Source organism: Chiloscyllium plagiosum, unplaced genomic scaffold (assembly GCF_037043375.1).
Source record: "Chiloscyllium plagiosum isolate Xiang-an unplaced genomic scaffold, Cpla_swu_hap1 HiC_scaffold_10, whole genome shotgun sequence".
NCBI classification, from domain to species: Eukaryota; Metazoa; Chordata; class Chondrichthyes; order Orectolobiformes; family Hemiscylliidae; genus Chiloscyllium; species Chiloscyllium plagiosum.
In genome coordinates this window covers 66,736,725-66,758,971 of record NW_028270148.1, presented here as the reverse complement: position 1 = coordinate 66,758,971, position 22,247 = coordinate 66,736,725, and the positions used below count along the sequence as shown (strand labels likewise).

At 40.1% G+C, this 22,247-nt stretch overlaps 1 long non-coding RNA gene across 1 annotated transcript in view; it reads left to right on the top strand.

Annotated features, from left to right (window-relative positions):
• The first annotated feature begins 393 nt into the window (after positions 1–393).
• LOC148148974 (uncharacterized) overlaps positions 394–22,247 on the top strand; it is a 155,319-nt gene continuing 133,465 nt past the window's right edge. Inside the window, exon 1 of the long non-coding RNA XR_015758461.1 lies at positions 394–512. This is a non-coding gene — a long non-coding RNA (uncharacterized LOC148148974). The remainder of the gene's footprint in view (positions 513–22,247) is intronic.

Below are 22,247 nucleotides of genomic sequence, written 5' to 3'. Positions count from 1 at the left end.
TCATGTCAATGATAATCGATTATCTATCTCCATAGAACGGGAAGTAATCCCCTTCCCAGTGTATCCCTGGAAAAGCTCTCCACCAGTGGGAATGCATAAAAGAACCATCCTGAGACAAAGCTCTCTCTATTTCCATTATTGCACTCCCCTTCTGCTGACTTCAAAGCCCTCACTACAGAGCTGCAAACCATCACCTCCTTTTTCTCATGAGCAAGGAATTTTGAATTTACTCTGTGGATGTGCAGGAATGTTATAAGACAGTCTCAGCTCATGGAGATGTCACTGATTTAAAAATAACACTGTTCAACAGCTGCGGGCTTTTTTTCCCAGGCTGTGCAAATGCCACGATTCAGAATGCACAAAATGCTGCTGTAAATCTGCCATAATCAAAGATTTCACCACAGTAAAGCTGCCGTTATTGGCTGCTGCATGTGATGGAAGCAGTAGGTGTTCTGTTTATCTCCAAACGGTGGACAATGATTACGTCGAGAGAAGTAATTTTTGTGTGCATGGTAAGTCATAAAGCAAAAATTCATGTTAATTCTACACTTTAGAATCATTGAGTTATTACAATATGGAAAAAGGTCTTTCAGTCCATTGTGTCTACAAAATCATCAAGTGTCTGAAATGTCGAAGACTGGGGGGCATACTTTGAAGGTGAGGAGGTGAAAATTCAAAGGATGTGAAGGGCAAATTGTTTATACAGTGTGGTAGGTGTCTTGAATGTGCTGTCAGTATGGTGGTGGAGCCAGATGCAATAGGGGCATTTAAGGGACTTGTAGATATGCACATGAATATGCAAGGAATGATGAGATATGGACCAAGGGCAGACAGAAGGGATTAGTTTAATCTGCGTCATGTCCTGCACAACATTGTGGGCTGAAGGATCATTCCTATGCTGTATTGTTCTATATTCTATCTATCTGTTCTAGTCCCATTTACGATCACTTAGCCCATAGCCTTGTCTGCTATGGCATTTCAAGTGCTCATCAAAATATTTCTTAAATGTCTTGATGGTTCTTGCTTCTTGCCTTTTAGGTATGAAGTCAAGACATCCGTTGCCCTCTGGGTGAAAGAAAAATCATCAAATTCCCTTTAAATCTCCTGCTCATGACCTTAAAACTGTGCCCCTGGTTAATGACCCCTCTACTAAGGGAAAATGTTTCTCACTATCTTTCATGTCTATGCCCCTCAGAGCTTCTTTTTTACCTCAGTCAGGTCTCCCCTCACCATTGTTTGCTCTAAGGAAAATAATCCCAGCCTATCTAGTTTCTCTTCATAGCTGAATCATTCAATTTAGGCAACATCCTGGTTTATCTCTTCTGCGCCCGCTCTAGTGCAATCATGTCATTCCAATATTGAGGAAATTAGAACTACATATTGTAATCCAACTGTAGTCTAACTAACATCATCTTCACATCCATCAGAACCTCTTTACTCTTGTATTCTGTGCCTTGACTAATAAAGGCAAGTATCCAAAATGCCTTAATTACCTTAGTTACCTGTCCTTCTGCCTTCAAGGATCTATGAATATATACAAAGATCCCTCTGACTTTTAATAATTCCTAGAGTTCTACCATTCAACACATTCAACATGTATTCCATTGCCTTATTAGTGCTCCCAAAATGTATTACTTCACACTTTACAACTTAGGTAAAAATATTTCCACAGCGGTGGTGGGTACTATCCAAACCACATACCTCACTCTTCCAGAATTCAGTGTCCTTTCCTTTCCAACACATGGTAACACAGCCTGTGCTCTATTCTGAGAGACCTATTTAAATTACATAACCAGTCTATAGACTGCCATATGGACATATCTTGTCCTTTGTTTCTTTGCATGAATTGTCATTATTCTGTACTGCTGAAAAAGGAAGAATGTGATGAAAATCAACCTCAATGCAAATAGCTCTCTCTTGGTCTTTTATGTATCAGCTATTCATCTCCATGAAAACCGATGGTCGCACTGGTATTTCTTAGAATTTAATAACGTATTAATACCAACTAAACTGTATTTGTTGATACCCGCAAGCATGGGCAGTATAAGCGATAATTATCGACCAAAATTTTAAACAGAGCGATTAAAGCTAGCAAACACACACAAATGAACAGATTTGAATGAATCATAAAACGGACATAAGGGGCAACTTTTTCACACAAAGGGTGGTGCGTGTATGGAATGAGCTGCCAGAGGAAATGGTGGAGGCTGGTACAATTACAGCATTTAAAAGGCAGCTAGATGGGTATATGAATGGGAAGGGTTTAGAGGGATATCAGCCAAGTGCTGGCAAATGAGCATAGATTAGGTTAGGATATCTGGTCGGCATGGATGACTTGGATGAAAGGATCTGTTTCTGTGCTGTACATCTCTATTACTCCATGAATGTATAGATGGACGCATGTAAAAAAGTAGTAAGCAAAATATTTGTTTTGTAATTCTAAAAAAAAATTTTTAATTGTGCAAATGTATGCACATGTCCAGAATGAAAAAAATTCAAAGGTGAATACGAGCTGTCAAATATTATCGGAGGATTGTTGGTGTCAGCAAACACTTTGAACCAATTAATCCTTTTCTGAAGTGCTCCTCACCTTAAAATTGTTTTCAAAAGGACATTGCAAAGAACAAAGTGTAGGCTTAACCCAATAAATGGATCATCAGAATGTCCATCACCTTTCAAAGGTGGAGGGATGCTCATGATATGACTATAATATATAACAGGAAAAGGTAAATAAAGCTTATTTTGTTAGTTTAATATTTATGTATATATAAGTTTAATAGAAGTTAAATATATAAAAATGTAGATGATGTCTCTCAGATATTTATTTTCTTATTTTTTGACAACAGTTCAACTTCTATAAACAAATGGAGTTTACCGGCTTCTTTATAGCTTGCTGACCTGCCTTGCCCCTCCCTCACCTGACTCCCCCTTTCCCCAGAGCTCGAAATACTTATTTAGCTCTAGTTTCTTTCCAAACACCACTCTGAGCCCATTCCATTCAAAAAACATATCGACGCCCTCTTTCTCCATTTGTAATAAACTGCCAAACAAAACAAGCGACTGTGGGTGTTGGAGATCTGAGATGAGCAAAAACAGAATTGCTGGAGAAACAGCTGAACTGTAGCATGTGTGAAGAAGGTACAGAGTTTATGTTTTGAGTCTAGTGACCATCTTTAAAACTGATTGCAGCTAGGAAATGATGGTATTTCTGCTGATGATGAGGGGTCAAAATGTTGGTGGGATGGGGTGGGAAGAAGTGAGCTGATAACATCAAATGAGCTGAATAGTGAAATGGAATGGGGTGGGGTGCAGAACAGTGTGAGGTAGTTCTGATGGAGCGAGAAATCATGAGTGTACATTGGGTGGCACATGGTACTGTGTGCTGATCTCAGGACATGGTGAGAACAGTTGTCTAAGGAGACCTCTGCATCATAGAGACATCTGTGATCATGGTAGATTCAAAACATGAAAGATGAAATTACAGATGGAATCCGTGTAGGGTGTGTCTGAACCAGTGGATGTCACTGAGGAATGAGATGTGGCTGTGGAAGCGTGTTTCAGCAAATACCTTGTCAAAAATGGGGAGCAAAAACAAAAGTAATGATAGTTAACAAGAAGAAGGATTAAAACGGAAATCCTGCCAGAGAGAGGAGCAGAACTTCTTCAGGAAGAGATGTGGCAGTGAATTACACACTAACATAGAACAAAGAACTGCAAATTCTGGAGATCTGAAACAAAATCAGAAATTACTGGAGCTCAGCAGGTCTGGCAGCAGCTGTGAAGAGAAAACAATGTTAATGTTTTGAGTCCAGCAACCTTTCTTCTGAACTGATAGCAGTCAGGAGTTTTTTTTAAAATATTAACCCATGGGTCGTGGGCATGGCTGGTTGGCCAACATTTATTGCCTGAACCTAGTTGTTCTTGAGAAGGTGGTGGTGAGCTGACTTCTTGAACCATTCCATTGCACCTGCTTGGATTGACCCACAGGACCGACAGGGAGGGAATTCCATGACACTGAAGGCACAGTGACATATTTCCAATTCAGGATGTTGAGTGGCTTGGAGGGGAACTTGCAGTTGATGAAGTTCCCATATATCTGCTATTGTTGTTCTTCAAGATGGAAGTGGTTGTGGGTTTGGAAGGTACTGTCTTTGACTAATTTCTGCATCTTGTCGATAGCACACACTGCTGTTACTGAATGTCGGGAGTAAAGGGAGTGAATGATTGAGGATGTGGTCCAATTAAGCAGGCTGCTTTCTTTCTGAATGGTGTCAAGCTTCTTGAGTGTTGTTGGAGCTGCACTCATCCAGGCAAGTGGGGTGTATTTCATCACACTCCTGACTTGTGCTTTGTGTATGGTGGCTAGGTTTTGATGTTATTTATGTCGATAATGGGGACTGCTAGTGGATGTGGAGGATTATGAAAGAGGAACAAGCAAGTGGATGATGTCAAATGAGTCAAAGAATGAAATGGAACTTGAAGCGCAGGGCAGCTTTGAGATAGTGTGAGGGGGTGCTGATTGAGAGAAAGGTTGAGGATGTGTTTGTAGCATCATATGTCACTGAATGTGAATCTCAGAATGCAGCGAGAACAGCTGTCTGAGTAGTGCTGTACATCATGGAGATACCTGTGATCCTGGATGGGTTTAAAACATTCAACTTTTCTACCTGGCCCCATTTTTACTCATACAATACGTGGTCACCTTTTCTCAAGTACTGTCCTTATCTCTTTCTAAACAATCATTATCAACCATACGCAAATGATGTCTGTGATACTTGTGTCTTTGCAAATTTCCAGATAATTTCCAAACTCTGCTCTTTCATGTCCTTTATAAATTGTTACCTTGCAAATTTATCGCTATTTTTCAAACTGCCTCCTGTTTTAATAACATCAGTCAGATTTCTGTTTTACTTTGCCAACTCTTGTTAGGCCAATTCAGGGAGGTTGTTACATTAAGAAATATTTTTAATTACTTAATAGATTGACGTCTCTCCTTTGGTAAGTGTGTTAGTGAATATTGTTGCCATTTTATTAGGGATTGCAAAGATTAAAGAAGGAAACACCGCAATTAACCAAAAGAACAATGCCATCAGATTACATGGTTTTAAACAAAAGCAGTGACATCTTATTGTATATCAAAAATAATTAAATGAGTTAAACACTACTAACTTAACACTACAAGTTATAAATAATACACTACAAACTCACTCCTGTATTTCACTTTCCCTCATGAGTTTCCTTATCTTATGAAACTTAGAAGGATTATTCACTTTTTCTAGTATCAACACAAAAAGTGTAAGAGCACAAGATGTAGGAGCAGAAGTAGACTATTCAGCCTGTAGAGACTGCTCTGCCATTAAGTGAGATCATGGCTAAGTATGTCACAGCCTTTCGTGATTTACTTGGATTCTTTTCAATATTCTACCTATCCCTCTGAGGTCATACACTGTGGAGGTCCTTTATTAACTGTTCGCCTGTGCGAACTTCCACCTTTTCCTTTATCAATCTGACAATGGTGGATGGATGTCTGAGCTGATTATTACTCTTGCTGGCAGGTATCCAATTGTCTCCCCATAACTTCCCAAACTGACTTTGTTAACGGTTTTCTGTCATAAGGCACTGGTGGAACTCAACTAAAGCAGAATTTCCAGCTGCCTTTCCCTAACAAAACTAAAGTGAACCACATTCTCTTGGCAAGCAAACACAGGTAAATCAATAAAGACCTCCCTAATCAAAGCTCCACTCTCAATCAGTGACATTCACGGCCTGTTCCCAAATAGAAACCCAAATTAATAGTCTTAACATTCCAATGTTTTCCTTAAATTGTTTTTGTAGCGTTCATTTACTTTACTATGAGAAAACATAGAAAATAACACAAAAGGATATCCTATTCCCAGGTGCATGGCAACACTGGAATCTCTCAGACATTCAAACCTATTATCCACACTTTTTTAATATCCTTCAATCTGAAAACTATATGGATACTTCAAGACCTTTCTTTGATCTGGGTCCCACATGGTCTATTTAAATCTTATGAGAACAACTGTTGACATCTCATCTCAGTTAGACTTAGAGAACAGCCATCCATTGTGATTTGCTTTCGTACTTACAATCAAAGAGTCATAGAGAGCATGGAAACAGACCCATTGGTCCAACCCATCCATGCCGACCAGATATCACAACCTAATCTAGTCCCACTTGTCAGCACTTTGCCTATATTCCTCTAAACCCTTCCTATTCATATACTCATCCAAATGCCTTTTAAATGTTGCAATTGTACCAGCATCCACCACTTCCTCAGCAGCTCATTCCACATACGCACCACCCTCTGCCTGTAAATGTTGCCCCTTAGGTCCCTTTTATATCTTTCCCCTCTCACCCTAAACCTTTGCCCTCTAGTTCTGAACTCCCCCACCTCAGGGAAAAGGCTTTGTCTATTTATCCTATCTATGCCCCTCATTATTTTATAAACCTCTATAAGGCCATCCCTCAGCCTCTGACACTCCAGGAAAAATAGCCCCAGTCTGTCAGCCTCTCCCTGTAGCTCACATCCTCCATACCTGGCAACGTCCTTGTAAATCCTTTCTGAATCCTGTCAAGTTTTACAACATCCTTCTTATAGGAAGGAGACCAGAATTGCATGCAATATTCCAAAAGAAGCCTAACCAATGTCCTGTACAGCTGCAACATGAACTCCCAACTCTTATACTCAATGCTCTGACCAATTAATGAAAGCATACCAAACACCTCCTTCACTATCCTATCTATCTGTGAATCTACTTGCAAGGAGCTATGAACCTGCACTTCATGGTCTTTTTGTTCAGCAACTCTCCCGAGGACCTTACCATTAAGTATATAAGTCCTGCTAAGATTTGATTTCCCAAAATGCAGCACCTTGCATTTATCTAAGTTAAACTCCATCAGCCCATTAGCCCATCTGATCAAGATCCTGTTGTAATCTGAGGTATCTTTTTTCGCTGTCCACTACATCTCCAATTTTAGTGTCATCTGCAAACTTACTAACTATACCTCTTATGATCATATCCAAATTATTTATATGAATGACAAAAAGTAGTGAACCCAGCACTGATCCTTGTGGCACTCCACTGGTTACAGGCCTCCAGTCTGAAAAACAACCCTCCTCCACCACCCTCTGTCTTCTACCTTCAAGCTAGTTCTGTATCCAAATGGCTAGTGATCCTTGTGTTCCATGAGATGTAACCTCGCTAACCAATGTCTCATGGGGAACCTTGTCAATCTCTCTGATCTTACTAACTAAGATTATCTTTTGAATGGTAGATAGACTCAATTAGTTTACCAATCTTTCAGGTTTTTTTGCCCATTTATCTTACATTTAATACTTAATTCCTAATTTAGAAGTTACATTCCAAAAATATGGCAATTATAACTTTAGACATTTTCATTTTAATCACCATCCTCTTCAACCTGACATGTTCAAACACACAATTCTCACTCTGTCCTTGTTTGGCTTCCATTTTACCTCTTAACCTGAATCAGAGAATTCCCAGTGATGCTTTCTCTTCCTCATTTCTCAATCCAATAAATTCATACTTTGCTCATGGTCTAACATTGCCCCTTTCCTCTTTCTTATCTTGATGCTGCTCCCTAGGTTTAGCGTGCATAGAGATGGAATAGCAAACACATCTGTACAGATTGAAGAGATTAAACAAGATTGGCACTGAATCTAATTTATAATGATTCGAGAGGGTTTGATCCCAATAAGACCAATAGTTCTAACACTGAGTCTGAAGACACTGAAATAAATTTCTCCAAGTCATATCCACATTTTAGACTGGCCAACAACCTTTGGTCATATCTGCTTTTCTTTAAGGCACAAAATCTTAACAAGAGTCACAAAAGTTAATAAATTTGAAACCAATCACCTCATAACAAAGTTTGTAATAAATTCAGCCAAATTTCTTAAGAATAAGTAGGAAAGAGGTTAAAGACAGCACCTAAAATACTTGCCTGAAGTCTGGAGAATGTTAAAATTTCGACAGCAAGATTTGTTTTTGACAATGTTGAATTACGGCTTTTGTGGGATGACAGAAATAGATTCAACTTCTTTCAAGAACACTGGGCTGTCCTGCTGGAGTTTAAACAACAACTGCTCAGAAGTGAGCAGCAGGCAGACACAAAAGAATGTTGGATCAGCCATTATTTGTGTATTCTCTGGTCAGTTCCCTCTCTCTGGAGTGTATACTGTGTCAGATGTTGAGGAATTGCAGACAGCCGAACAAGTCAGCAAAGTGGAGGTCAATGTAAATACCAGGTAGATAAGCACCACCTAAATCCTGGACAGAATCATGATTTACTAGAAAGGCTGGAGTGATTCTTTTTTCATGTGCCAAAATGAAAGATGCTACAATCTGTGTGATCAAGAATAAGAACACCATTAGCTCTTCAAGTCTTGTGTGAATGCTCAAACTAAAATATTGCCTGCAATGCAGTTTTCAAAGTTCCATTTACAAAATGTATTCTTTTGAAGGTTAATGCAAGTCCAGTAGAAGCAAGTCTTGTCAATTGAGGTAGAGAGTTAACGAAACACTTATGTTGGAACTAGTTGAAGCATGTTAATTAGAAAACTCTAGTGGCAAAATTAGTGAAGATTTATCCTCATCTTCAGGATCTGATGTAACTTTCTAATGCAATATTAAAACAATGGCACGTCCAGCTCAGAGTTTAGTTAAAACATGTAACTGTACAATTGAGACCTAAGTTTTTAACAATGATGTGATTAAGAACATTTGAGGAACAACAAACAGTCACAGAACAAATAAGGTTATAATCATAGAATGCTGTGACATGATTAATAGATTTTTTAAAATGCTAAATGTGTTTTTCTCAGAATAGGAGGTTTTCCCTTCACCCAAGTGTATGCCCTAATCTTTCATTTGCTTTATGTTAACATTTTCAAAATAATTTTATCGTTGTTTCCTGAATGGGGAGAGTGATGGTAAAAAGATTATTTCATGGATTGATTACTTGAATAGCCAGAAGACTTCAATGCTGTTCTAGGCTTTTAATGTCCAATGAAGACCACTGCAATCACTTGCCATATCATGACACAGTGAATAGAGGTGAAATCCTTACCAGAACGATCTCTGTGAAACGTCATGGGCGATGCTAAGTGACTTTGCTTCAGTACTGACATTCAACCCATTATCCCAAGCATGAATCCATATTGCTAGTACCACATAGCCAGTTGCCAGTCTGTATCAGTCCCTAATCCAACAGCCTACAGTCAAATCATGACCCTACAGCTGCTCAAGGCTATACACCACATCCATGTAAAGTTTCAACAGTAAGAGGTCAACTTTTTCAATCACCAGGCTGTAACTGTTAGGGTTAGCATAAAAACTGACCATAAAAACTGATCTAGTTCTCTGATGTCCCTGATGGAAAGAATTTGATTGTTTTTACCCAGTCAGACTGGCATGTGTCTTCAGACCAGCAGTATTGTGGTTGACTCTTAACTGTCCTCTGAAGTGGCCAAGCAAACCATTCAGTTTGTATCAAAACGCTAAGTGAAGGGCTTATATCCGAAACGTCGATTTTCCTGCTCCTTGGATGCTGCCTGACCTGCTGTGCTTTTCCAGCACCACACTCTCAATGCTAAGAGAAAGACTAAAGCCACTAAACTCTTTAACAAAAAAAAAAATAAGAATAAAATCAATGAGAATACTTGTCCTCCACCTTGTCACAAGATCACATCCAGCCCTGCATAGTTATCTTCACTAACACATTGGAGATTTGTGACAGAATTGGGAGATCTGACTCATACTAATTCAACAACAGCCTTATATAGTCATGCTCCCACAATATATGTTCCAACCAGTGACACAGATCACTATTTCTGAGTGTGCCCTGTCCCTCTGGCTGGGCAGATTCCCCAGAGGTGACCGTAAATGAAAAACAATTGAGAGGGAATGGTCTTGGGTGTCCACAATATTGACTCCAGACACTATGAACTCTCATAGCATCAGGTCAAATTTGGACAAGGAAACATCCAGCTGATTACCACCCTCCCTCAGCTGGTTAACTAGTACACCATTATATTGATTGCCATTGACCAGAAACTGATCTAGACCAGCCACATAAATACTGCAGCTCCAAAAGCAGGTCAGAGGCCAGGTGTTCTCTGGCAAGTAACCTAACTCCTGAATTTTATTTGTTCACTCTCCTGAAGTTTGGACACCTATCCAATTGCCTTTCAAAATAATATACGGACTCTGCTTTAACAACAAGCTATGGTGAGAACATTATATTCTAACACAAGCTTAAAAAGATAATTTACGAACTGTTGATTCTTATGGTTATCTTAAAGTATGTACCTTCTTTATCATCATTCACTGAGCATAATGTTTCATAATTTTGAAGGGTCTGCAGATCATCCTTCAACTTTCTTCTTTCTGGATTTTTAGAGATAACTTTACAAGTTTTTCTTGATAATCATAATGGACAACTCTATAAGTTTGTCAGGGTCTGCTCATGGCCACTCTTAGAATTCTTCCCAACTTGCTTCCCGACCAGAGAACATTTTTTGATTATTTTCTTTGAGTTTATCTTTTCAAATTTTATTTTTTAGCTTTTATTCTTTTGTTCAGCAGTCATCGTTAACTTCCAATGATATTGTGCATCTCAAGCCAAATGAATTTATTTTAGACCATTTCTCAATACATAACAGTCTCAAAATTGCACACTATACTCTGCACATCAATGCCAGTACATTTTAATTTCTTCAGGTTTTACTGTTTGTCTACTTTTGCTTTTTCCAATATTGTGTTCTTGTGTTTTATAAATGTGTCCTGCATAACTGGTTTCAATTTTTCAAACTCCATTTATTTTTCCATTCAAGCTGCTTCCTGGCTTTGCTCTTTTTCCCGCTATCTTGATTTGAAACCTTCCCCACAGTTCTAAGCTAACCTCTGTGCATAGATATTGGCCTGAGTTCTGTCCAGATGTAGCCTAATCATTGGTATGATTCACTCCAGTGTCAGAGTTGTTCTCATCGAACAGGAGATGAGTGATTTCAGTTATGTTCTTCTCTTTGATATAAATGTACAACTCATCTGACATGTAGTATTCACTGAGAAACTAGGTTATATGCATGTTACTGAAGAAGGGCTAATGCCCGAAACGTCGATTCTCCTGTTCCCTAGATGCTGCCTGACCTGCTGCGCTTTTCCAGCAACACATTTCCATCTCTGATCTCCAGCATCTGCAGACCTCACTTTCTCCTCCTATATGCATGTTACCCCTACCGCTGCTGTTGCTGACTGTCTATGTCATGGGACCACTACATCATTTCCTGTTGAAGTGGTTCTGTTTGGCAGAAGATCCATTCCATAAATATTAGTTTACAACAATTTATTGCCATATCATTGGTCCAAACTGCATTTTAACTTCCCTTTTCTAGTTGTTCCTGAGCCGGCTGACGCATGCCATTGCTGGCAGTCTTCAGAATACCATCTTTGTGCTCTAGCTTTTTAATCTGACTCTTAATGTCTTTCTGCAAGAGCCAAATCCAATTCCTCATCATGTTGATTCCAACTTGAACCATAATGGCATGCTGAACCCTTCCCTCTGAAACAGTTCTGTGCCGACACCATATATCGCTTACTCTCAGTAGGTACATAACACAGTTTAGTCTTCTCAATATTCAATTTGTAATGCGGCCACGTTCTAGTACTTTTACCACTTGTTCTCTTGTGTGGTCACTTTTTAAACAGTGCCATGGTCTCCCTGATATTATTGCTACAACAAGTGCTCAAGATTGAAACTGGATTTGCTCATGCCTCTTGAGAACATTGGTATTTTCTTCTTACTCTTCTCAACCTGATGGATAGTCACCTGGTGACAATATTTATTTTCTGTTTCTCTTTTTCTCTTGCTGCTGGTGGATTAATCAACCCTTGGACCTGCTTTCCAAAGGTCCTGTCTTTGCTCCCATGTGATGGTATCTACTGCTCTACCTTAGATTCAGTAACTTTGAGTTCAAGTGCATGCAGCTGGAGATATTTCTGGCATTTGTTTTTAACCTGAAAGTTTTTTCAATCCAAACATTCTCTCATTCAGCAAAATTTACACAGCTTGAGTCAGGGCAGCCCCAGAAACAGTTTTTCAATTGTTATCTGAAAGATCCAATGCAGTAGAATCGGAATCACAGAATGCTTACAGTGTGGATGCAGGCCTTTCAGCCCATCGAGCCCACACTAACCTTCTGAATAGCATACTTCCTAGACCCACCCCTTTATCTTATCCCTGTAACCCTGCATTTCCCATGGCTAATTCACATATCCTGCACATCTTTGGACTGTGGGAGGAAACCAGAGTACCACAGACACAGGGAGAATGTGCAAACTCCACGTAGACATTTGCCTGAGGCTGGAGTTGAACCTGGGTCCCTAGTGCTGTGAGGCAATAGTGCTAACCACTGTTAGGAAGGAAATTTAAAATCTAACTATGAACAATACAATTTTGAGAGACTGCCTTTACTGAAGCTGAACTTTATACCAAAAATATCAGTTACATCCCCAAATAAATTGTGATGAAGTCAATCACACATGGCAGTCAAAACTTAAACTGAAGCATCAATGCTTAAGGTACCTTGAATGCAGTTACAGCCCTCTCCCATTACTTTATGTAACTTGCAACAAAATAAAGAAATATTGGCATGCGACATAATGTAAACATTATAAATAGCTGACGTTTTACAAATAATAAGTGACAGAGGTTTGATGATTTTAACAAACACCAATACTCTGAATTGGACAAAGCAATGCCATGCAGTGTCCACATACATTTTTTAGTGTGTTTCTTGCTCTTAGGCTTTCTCTCATTCTGTATTTAATTTGTTTTTGAACCTTACCTCTTGCTTTATTTTGAGTTTACATTTGGTGCTTATATTCATGGTAAAAGTTAATGCACAGCCATTTTTTGGTGGATCTCCTCAGCAGAACTCGCATTTTACCACAGTTCTTGTAAAGAAGATGTGGAGAATCATTGAAAGTTGAACAGGCTCAAACAAAAGCAGGTTTTGGCTTCCTGCTGATACCCTTTCAGCCACATTTACAAGCAGAACTGCATGCATATGATTAGGGTCAGTGGACACCCAGACGATAGTGTTATCTATTGTGAGAACACCTGAGATTAACATGCAGTATCTAGCTGCAGTTGTCAGAGGGCAGAAATTGTCAGATTCATGTCATCAACCAGGATGTTGCTGGTTATTCAAGGTTTAAGTTATAAAAATGGGTTGGATGGGCTGGAACCTTTTTTCACTGGAGCACAGGAGGTTGAGAGGTGACCTTATAGATGTTTATAAAATCATGAGGGGCATAGATAGGGTTAATGGTAGGTGCCTCTTCCATAGGATGGGGGATTTTAAGACCAGAGGGCACATTTTTAAGGTGAGAGGAGAGAGATTTTAAAAAAGACAGGAGGGGCAATTTCTTTACACAGAGGGTGGTGCACATGTGGAATGAACTTCCTGAGGAAGTAGTAGATGGAGCAAAGTTGCAACATTTAAAAGATATTTAGATAAGTACATGAATAGGAAAGGGTTGGAGAGATGTGGGCCCGGAGCAGGGAGGTGGGAATATCTTAGTTTGGGATTATGTTCAGCATGGACTGGTTGGACAAAAGGTCGTTTTGGTGCCGTATGTCTTTTTATGAAGGAAATCAGCATTTTAATCCCTGTAGGGCATCATTTGCCTTAAAATGAGCACTTTAATTTAATTGCTGACCTTCTCTGTTGAGCATTCAAAGCCAACCTCAACTGTCCATCCAAATTGTGGAAAAGCAGCTGGCCTTGCAAAAGCAGCTAGGATCAATGCATTACAGTCGGATGGTTGTTGGAGAATTACTGCCTTTCCTCAGGTGTGGCTGGAAAATCTAACCCTTGGTTTCTATTATTGACTCTCAAGAAGAATAGATGCCGATGTGCGAATATGTCATTTGATCATGCACAAACTTAACTTTTACAGCAAAAATAATGCAACTGTGTATTCATCTCTGGTAGAACCACCGACATGAAATTGAACTCAAATGAAGACATCATGTATTATTTTAAATTTATACTCTGTACACATTTGTAGAATATTTATTGATAGCTTTTTTTTTAATGCTTGTGCTTTAAATTAGTGTGGCATTATCAATGCAATGACATCTTGAAGGTCAACTGAGCATTTACTATCTACAATTGACTTCAAATGATGTATCTTTCAGTATTCAGATAGGTGTGATTGGATTGACAATAAATGCTTATTAAAAGAACATGTCAGATTCTAGCATTTCCCCCATCTCTATTATTTAACTGCTGTTTTCTAGATTGCTATAAAGGCAGTGATTGATTAAAGTTTTTTTTTGGCTGAAAATCATTTTCTGTATCTGTTGTAACAATTTAATAAGTTTTTGAAAATACAGTTTGCTGCCTTTCCAGCACTACAAGAACAAATAGAAGAACAATGAAATTCAGGAAAGACAAATCCAATTTATTTATTTATAGTACAGCTGAAGTGAGAAACATTTCCAGTGAAGAATACCAAACTCATGCAAAGGAAGGCTCGAATATATTTCACTTTTGTAGACAGAAATCTTTGTAATTAGCTATATCAAACTTCTGTCATTGAAATCTGAATTAGAGTTTACTTTTTAGAAAACATTCACATGAAATAGGAACATGCCAGGCATCATTCTTCTTGGTAATGATGATCATTGCTATTTTCCTATTTTCCTTGCATACTTAATGGATTTATTTACACGTTAGGAGGATTGCCCTGAATGAAGCCTCCATTATAATGTCATAGAGTCATAGAGCTGTACAGCATGGAACAGACCCTTCGGTCCAACCCATCCATGCCGACCAGATATCCCAACCCAATCTAGTCCCACCTGCCAGCAACCGGCCCATATCCCTCCAAACCCTTCCTATTCATATACCCATCCAAGTGCCTTTTAAATCTTGCAATTGTATCAGACTCCACCACTTCCTCTGACAGCTCATTCCATATACGTACTATCCTCTACATGAAAAAGTAGCCAATTAGGTCTGTTTTTTATCTTTGCCCTCTCACCCTAAACCTATGCCCTCTAGTTCTGGACTCCCCCACCCCAGGGAAAAGACTTTGCCTATTTACCCTATCCATGCCCGTCATAATTTTGTAAACCTCTATAAGGTCACCCCTCAGCCTTCAACGCACCAGGGAAAACAGCCCAGCCTGTTCAGCCTCTCCCTATAGCTCAAATCCCCCAACCCTGGTGACATCCTTGTAAATCTTTTCTGAACCCTTTCAAGTTTCACAACATCTTTCTGAAATGAAGGAGACCAGAATTGCATGCAATATTCCAACAGTGGCCTAACCAATGTCCTGTACAGCCACAACATGACGTCCCAACTCCTGTACTCAATACACTGATCAATAAAGGAAAGCATACCAAATGCCTTCTTCACTATCCTATCTACCTGTGACTCCACTTTCAAGGAGCTATGAACCTGCACGCCAAAATCTCTTTGTTCAACAACACTTCCCATGACCTTGCCATTAAATGTATAAGTTACGCTAAGATTTGCTTTCTCAAAACGCAGCACCTCGGATTTATCTGAATTAAATTGCATATGCTCTTTCTCGGACCATTGGCTCATCTGGTCCAGATCCTGTTGTAATCTGAGGTAACCTTCTTCACAGTCTACTACACCTCCAATTTTGGTGTCATCTGCAAACTTACTAACTGTACCTCTTATGCTCACATCCAAATCATTTATATAAATTATGAAAAGTAGAGGACCCAGTACTGATCCTTGTGGCACTCCACTGGTCACAGGCCTCCAGTCTGAAAAACAATCCTCCACCACCACCATCAAAGGTCTTCTACCTTTGTGCCAGTTCTGTATCCAAATGGCTAGTTCTCTCTGTATTCCGTGAGATCTAACCTTGCTAACCAGTCTCCCATGGGGAACCTTGTCGAACGCCCTACTGAAGTCCATATAGATCACATCTACTGCTCTACCCTCATCAATCCTCTTTGTTACTTCTTCAAAAAACTCAATCAAGTTTGTGAGACATGATTTCCCACGCACAAAGCCATGTAGACTAGCCCTAATCAGTCCTTGCCTTTCCAAATACTTGTACATCCTGTCCCTCAGGACTCCCCCCATCAACTTGCCCACCACCGACGCCAGGCTCACCGGTCTATAGTGTTTTGGCTTGTCCTTACCACCTTTCTTAAACAGTGGCACCATATTAGCCAACCTCCAGTCTTCCAGCACCTCACCTGTGACTATCGATGATACAAATATCCTAGCAAGAGGCTCAGCAATCACTTTCCTAACTTCCCACAGAGTTCTCGGGTACACCTGATCCGGTCCTGGGGATTTATCCACCTTTATGCATTTGAAGACATCCAGCACTTCCTCCTCTGCAATATGGACATTTTTCAAGATGTCACACCTATTTCTTTACATTCTATATCTTCCATGTCCTTTTCCACAGTAAATACTGATGCAAAATACTCGTTTAGTATCTCCCCCATTTTTTGCGGATCCACTCAAAAGTCACCTTGCTGATCTTTGATGGGCCCAATTCTCTCCCTAGTTACCCTTTTGTTCTTAATGTATTTGTAAAAACTCTTTGGATTCTCCTTAATTCTATTTGCCAAAGCTATCTCATATCCCCTTTTTGCCCTTCTGATTTCCCATTAAGTATACTCCTACTGCCTTTATACTCTTCTAAGGATTCACTCAATCTATCCTGTCTATACCTGACATATGCTTCCTTCTTTTTCTTAACCAAACCCTCAATTTATTTCATAATCCAGCAATAATCTCCCATCCAGACCCCACTCCCAAATGTGTTGTTTAAGTAGGAATAGCTCTCAATGTGACCGGACTGTGTTTTGGGCAGAAGGCAAGGAAGGTTTCTGATGGAACAAAGCAGATATTGTTGGAGAAACTCAGGACATTCTGTAAAGCTCAAAACATTGACTCTGTTTTCTCTCCACAGATGCTGCCAGACCTCCTGAGTTTCTCCAGTAATTTCTGTTTTTATTTCAGATTTCCTGCAACTGCAGTTCTTGGTTTTATTTTAAGATTTGTAGTGGAATAGCAATAAAGTGAACATCATGAAAATGTATCATCGTAATATCTAGCTTCTCCTTACAAATCAAACAAGGAAGCTTTCACTCTCCCTTGTTTAACACAAGTCCCACGCAATTAAAGTTAACGGTTTGCAGACTAGTATGAGACTCCCTTTGCTGAGCAGATAATACTGGTGGGGATAGAATTGGACCTTTAAGTAGCCATTATAGTCCACAGTGTCGGCCATTACAGGCCACACAAAAAAAAAATTTCTATTACAAGCATTTAGACAACATTTTAGGCCTATTGAAGACAAATTCTATTTCGAATTTTCAACTATTTGCCAGCTTCTGCACCTAATTCCTAAGTTCACGTGTTTATACTAGAAAGATTGCACATTCCTACCTTTAATAAGTCATTTGCCTCCATCATGACTTAGCTCATCAATTGTTGTAACACAAATTTATACTCAGACTCAACTACTTAATTCCCTTCCTTCCCCTGCCATGTAGTTTTTCATCAATAATCTTCAGTTCATCAAAAGGTCTGGTGATCGTTTCTTTTCCTTCTCGAAGTCCCTCTGACCTGTATCAATCCTCTGTTCTCCCTGAGATTCAAAATTCTGAAAAATTCTAACCTTGTGTTTAAATTCCTCCACTGCCTTGACTTTCTTCATCTATGATTATATCCAGCCTTAAAACTGGCTGCAAGCTGCTTGCTTAGATGACTCTGGTCACATGTGTAACCTCCATCACTCGACTCTATGTGGTTTGCTATCTTGGCCACATTGACCCTAAATTGTCCTACTTAATTACCTCTTCCTTTTCTTTGAAGGTCACGTTGAACAAGACTTGGATACAATAGAGGTCATGTTTTGAAAAATGTAAATGAGGATTTTTTTTTCTTATTTAAATAATTCCTAGTCTATGGAATTCTCTTGCCCAGAGAGTAGTGGAAGTAGGGTCAGTAAACCAAGAAGAGAGTCAATAGATACAGGGGGTGGGCAGGAATATAGATTTATGGCTATAACCAGATCAGCCATGATTTTATCTAATGGCGAATCTGGGTCAAGGAGCTAAATGGAGAGCTGCTGCTTCTAATTCATATGTTTGCATCAATTACAATGTTTTTATCTTTGACTCAACAGTCATTGTTTTTTGTCTTTCATCTCTGTGATGTACCTTGGGATGTTTTTTCTACATTTAATGTTTATTGTTCTTAACCTGCTGCCTTGGCTTAGTGGTAGCATTCTTGCCTGAGAGCAAATGATCCCGACGTTTAATGGAGACTTAAGCTTCTGTGCAGCACCATGTTAGTCTTATGCTGGGGGTGATCCTGCCTTTCTGACAAGAGCTTGAACAAAAGTCCTCCCTTATCCAATAAAATATCAACACTCCAGAAATTGGAAATCTGAAATTAAAGCAGAAAATGTTGAAAATACTGGAGAACAATAGAAGGCTCGATTTATATGCTCTTTTACTGGTGTGTTTGAAAGTGGGATGTATGTAAAATCAAGCAGGCACCTTGCCGACAGCATATCTCTCCACTCCTGCCCCACAGCAACTATATATGCAACTGGGGAGCTGTCAGACAGCCCAACTGTCAATCTATTGGGAACATTGTGGACTATAATGGCTACTTAAAGGTCTCAGTCTATCCTTAGTATTATCTGTTCAGCAAGGGGAATCCTATAATGGTCAGCAAACTGGTAACTTCAATTGCACGGAGTTATGTTAAACAAGGGAGAGTGAAAGCTTCCTTGTTTAGATTTGTAAGTAGAAGTTGGACATTTTTCACCCGAGAGTAGCAGGTTGAGGGATGATCTTATTTATGAAACATTGAGGAGTATAGATAAACTCCCTTGGAGTTGGGGATTTAAGACTAGGGGCATATTTTTAAGGTGAGAGGAGAAAAATTTTAAAAAGACAGGAGGGACAACCTTTTTACACCTAATGTGGGAATGAACCTCCAGAGGATGTGGGGGATGTGGGTACAGTTACAACGTTTAAAAGACATTTGGCTAAGTACATGAATAAGAAATATTTGCATTGAAAAGGGCCAAGCTCAGGCAGGTAGGACCAGTTTGGTTTGGGATTATAGTTGACATGGTCTGATTGGACCAAAGTGTCTGTTACATGCTGTAGGACACTATGATTCTATGGCTCCTTTTTGCAGGGCCCTGGACCTTTCAGCATCTATGACCTCACCATACTCAAGGTCATCCTCTTTAACCATTCCATCCCTGGTCTTTAGAAGTTGACATCCCCCAATGGGGTCTGTCAACCTATCTTTTTAACACAGCTCAGAGCAGTGGCATTTAGGTGCTTAGGTACTCGATAAGTCCAGCCCACAATCAACATTTCTCTTTTATTGACCCGAAACATTGACCTCTCTTACCTTCCCCAGCCTCTAAGATGCAATTACAAAAAAGCATTGGCTAACCTTATGTTATTTTGGGTTGAGTGTCAATTTTAGGGTCTCTGTCCATGAGTCGAGAGTGTGGTGCTGGAAACGCACAGCAGGTCAGGCAGCATCCAAGGAGCAGGAGAGTCGATGTTTTGGACATAAGCCCTTCATCAGGAATGAGGCTTGTGGACAGGGGGGGCTGAGAGATAAATGGGAGAGGGGTGGGGTTGGGGCAAAGGTAGCTGGGCATGTGTTAGGTAGGTGAAGGTGAGAGGGGAAGGTGATAGGTCGGAGAGGAGGGTGGAGCGGTGGATAGGAAGGACAATGGACAGGTATCAAGAGGGCGGTGCCGAGTTGGAGGCTTGGGACTGGGATAAGGTTGGGGGAGGGGAAATGAGGAAACTGTTGAAATCCACATTGGTCTTGTGTGGTTGCAGGGTCCCAAGGCAGAATATGAGGCTTTCTTGATCCAGATTTTGGGTGATTAGGATTTGACGATGGAGGCGGCCCATGCCTGTGTTTCCTTGTTAGAGTGGGGCAGGGAATTAAAATGTTCAGCCACGGGGCGGTGGGGTTGGTTGGTGCGGGTGTCCCGGAGATGTTCTCTGAAACGATCCGCAAGTTGGTGTCCTGTGTACCAGATGTAGAGGAGACTACTCGGGTGCAACGGATACAGTTGATGACGTGTGAGGAAGCATAGGTACATCTCTGTACTTCCATATTACAGAGGAGGAAGAGATGGATGTCTTGAAATGCGTAAAAGTGGATATATCTCCAGGACTTGATCAGGTGTACCCAAGAACTCTGTAGAAAGCTAGGGAAGTGATTACAAGATATTTATTTCATCGATAGTCACAGGTGAGATGCTGGAAGGCGGGAGGTTGGGCTAACGTGGTGCCACTATTTAAAAAAAGTGGTAAGGACAAACCAGGGAACTATAGACCGGTTAAACCTGACCTCAGTGGTGGGCAAGTTGACGGAGGGAATCCTGAGGGACAGGGTGTACATGTATTTGGAAAGGCAAGGACTGAATAGGGATAGTCAACATGCCTTTGTGCTTGGGAAATCATGTTTCACAAACTTGATTGAGTTTTTTGAAGAAGTAACAAAGAGGATTGATGAGGGCAGAGCGGTGGACGTGATCTATATGGACTTCAGTAAGGCATTCGATAAACTTCCCCATGGGAGACTGGTTAGCAAGGTTAGATCTCATGGAATATAGGGAGAACTAGCCATTTGGACACAGAACTGGTTCAAAGATAGGAGACAAAGGGTGGTGCTGGAGAGTTGTTTTTCAGACTGGAGGCCTGTGACCAGTGGAGTGCCACAAGGATCGGTGCTGGTTCCACTAATTTTCATCATTTATGTAAATGATTTGGATGTGAGCATAAGAGATATAGTTAGTAAGTTTGCAGATGATACCAAAATTGGAAGTTTGGTGGACAGTGAAGAAGGTTACCTCAGATTACAACAGGATCTTGATCAGATGGGTCAATGGGCTGAGGAGTGGCAGATGGAGTTTAATTTAGATAAATGCGAGGTGCTATATTTTGGGAAAGCAAATCTTAGCAAGACTTATACACTTAATGGCAAGGTCCAAGGAAATGTTGCTGAACAAAGACACCTTGTAGTGCAGGTTCATAGCTCCTGGAGTTTCAGGTAGATAGGATAGTGAAGAAGGCATTTGATATGTTTTCCTTTATTGGTCGGTGTATTGAATACAGGAGTTGGGAGGTCATGCTGCGGATGTACAGGATATTGGTTAGGCTATTTTTGGAATATTGCATGCAATTCTAGTCTCCATCCTATTGGAAGGATGTTGTGAAACTTGAAAGGGTTCAGAAAAGATTTACAAGAATATTGCCAGGGTTGGAGGATTTGAGCTATAGGGAGTCATTGAATAGGCTGTTTTCCCTGGAGCGTCAGAGGCTGAGGGGTGACCTTACAAAGGTTTATAAAATCATGAGGGGCATGGATAGGGTAAATAGATAAGATCTTTTCCCTGGGGTTGGGGAGTCCAGAACTAGAGGGCGTAGGTTTAGGGTGAGAGGGGAAAGATATAAAAGAGACCTAAGGAGCAACTTTTTCATGCAGAGGGTAGCACGTGTATGGAATGAGCTGCTAGAAGAAGTGGTGAAGGCTAGTACAATTGCAACATTTAAAATACATCTGAATGGGTATCTGAATAGGAAGGGTTTGGAGGGATATGGGCCCGGTGCTGTTGGGTGAGACTAAATTGGTTTGGTATATCTGGTCAGCATGAAAGAGTTGGACCAAAGGGTCTGTTTCCATGCTGTACATCTCTATGTCTCTATGAACTTCCTGCCCATTCCCAGTCCCACTAACCTGCTGATTAGTCCTGTCTGTTTCAGGCTCCTATTCAATCTTTGCTTTTAAACCATGCTTTAAAAGAGTACTTCACAGCTGTAAAGCACTTTGTAGCATCCTGAAACTATAAATGTTTGCAAAATAAATACAAATCTTTTCTTTCAATTTTCCTTTTCAAATCCATTGCAACCGTACATGTCCATGAGTAGCTGTTACCCTGCCTCAGACTGCTCCTACTACACTTCAATGTCGTCAGTGAAAGTTTTTTTAATGTATTTTCTTTGCATTTCTCAGTTAAAGACATTGCACCTTTCTTTAGATCCTTTAGAAAAATGGCACTCTTGATGATCTCCCATATTCTGAGGAATTCTGTTGTGCACTGGAATTCTGGAATTACCCAAAGATTCATATGCTT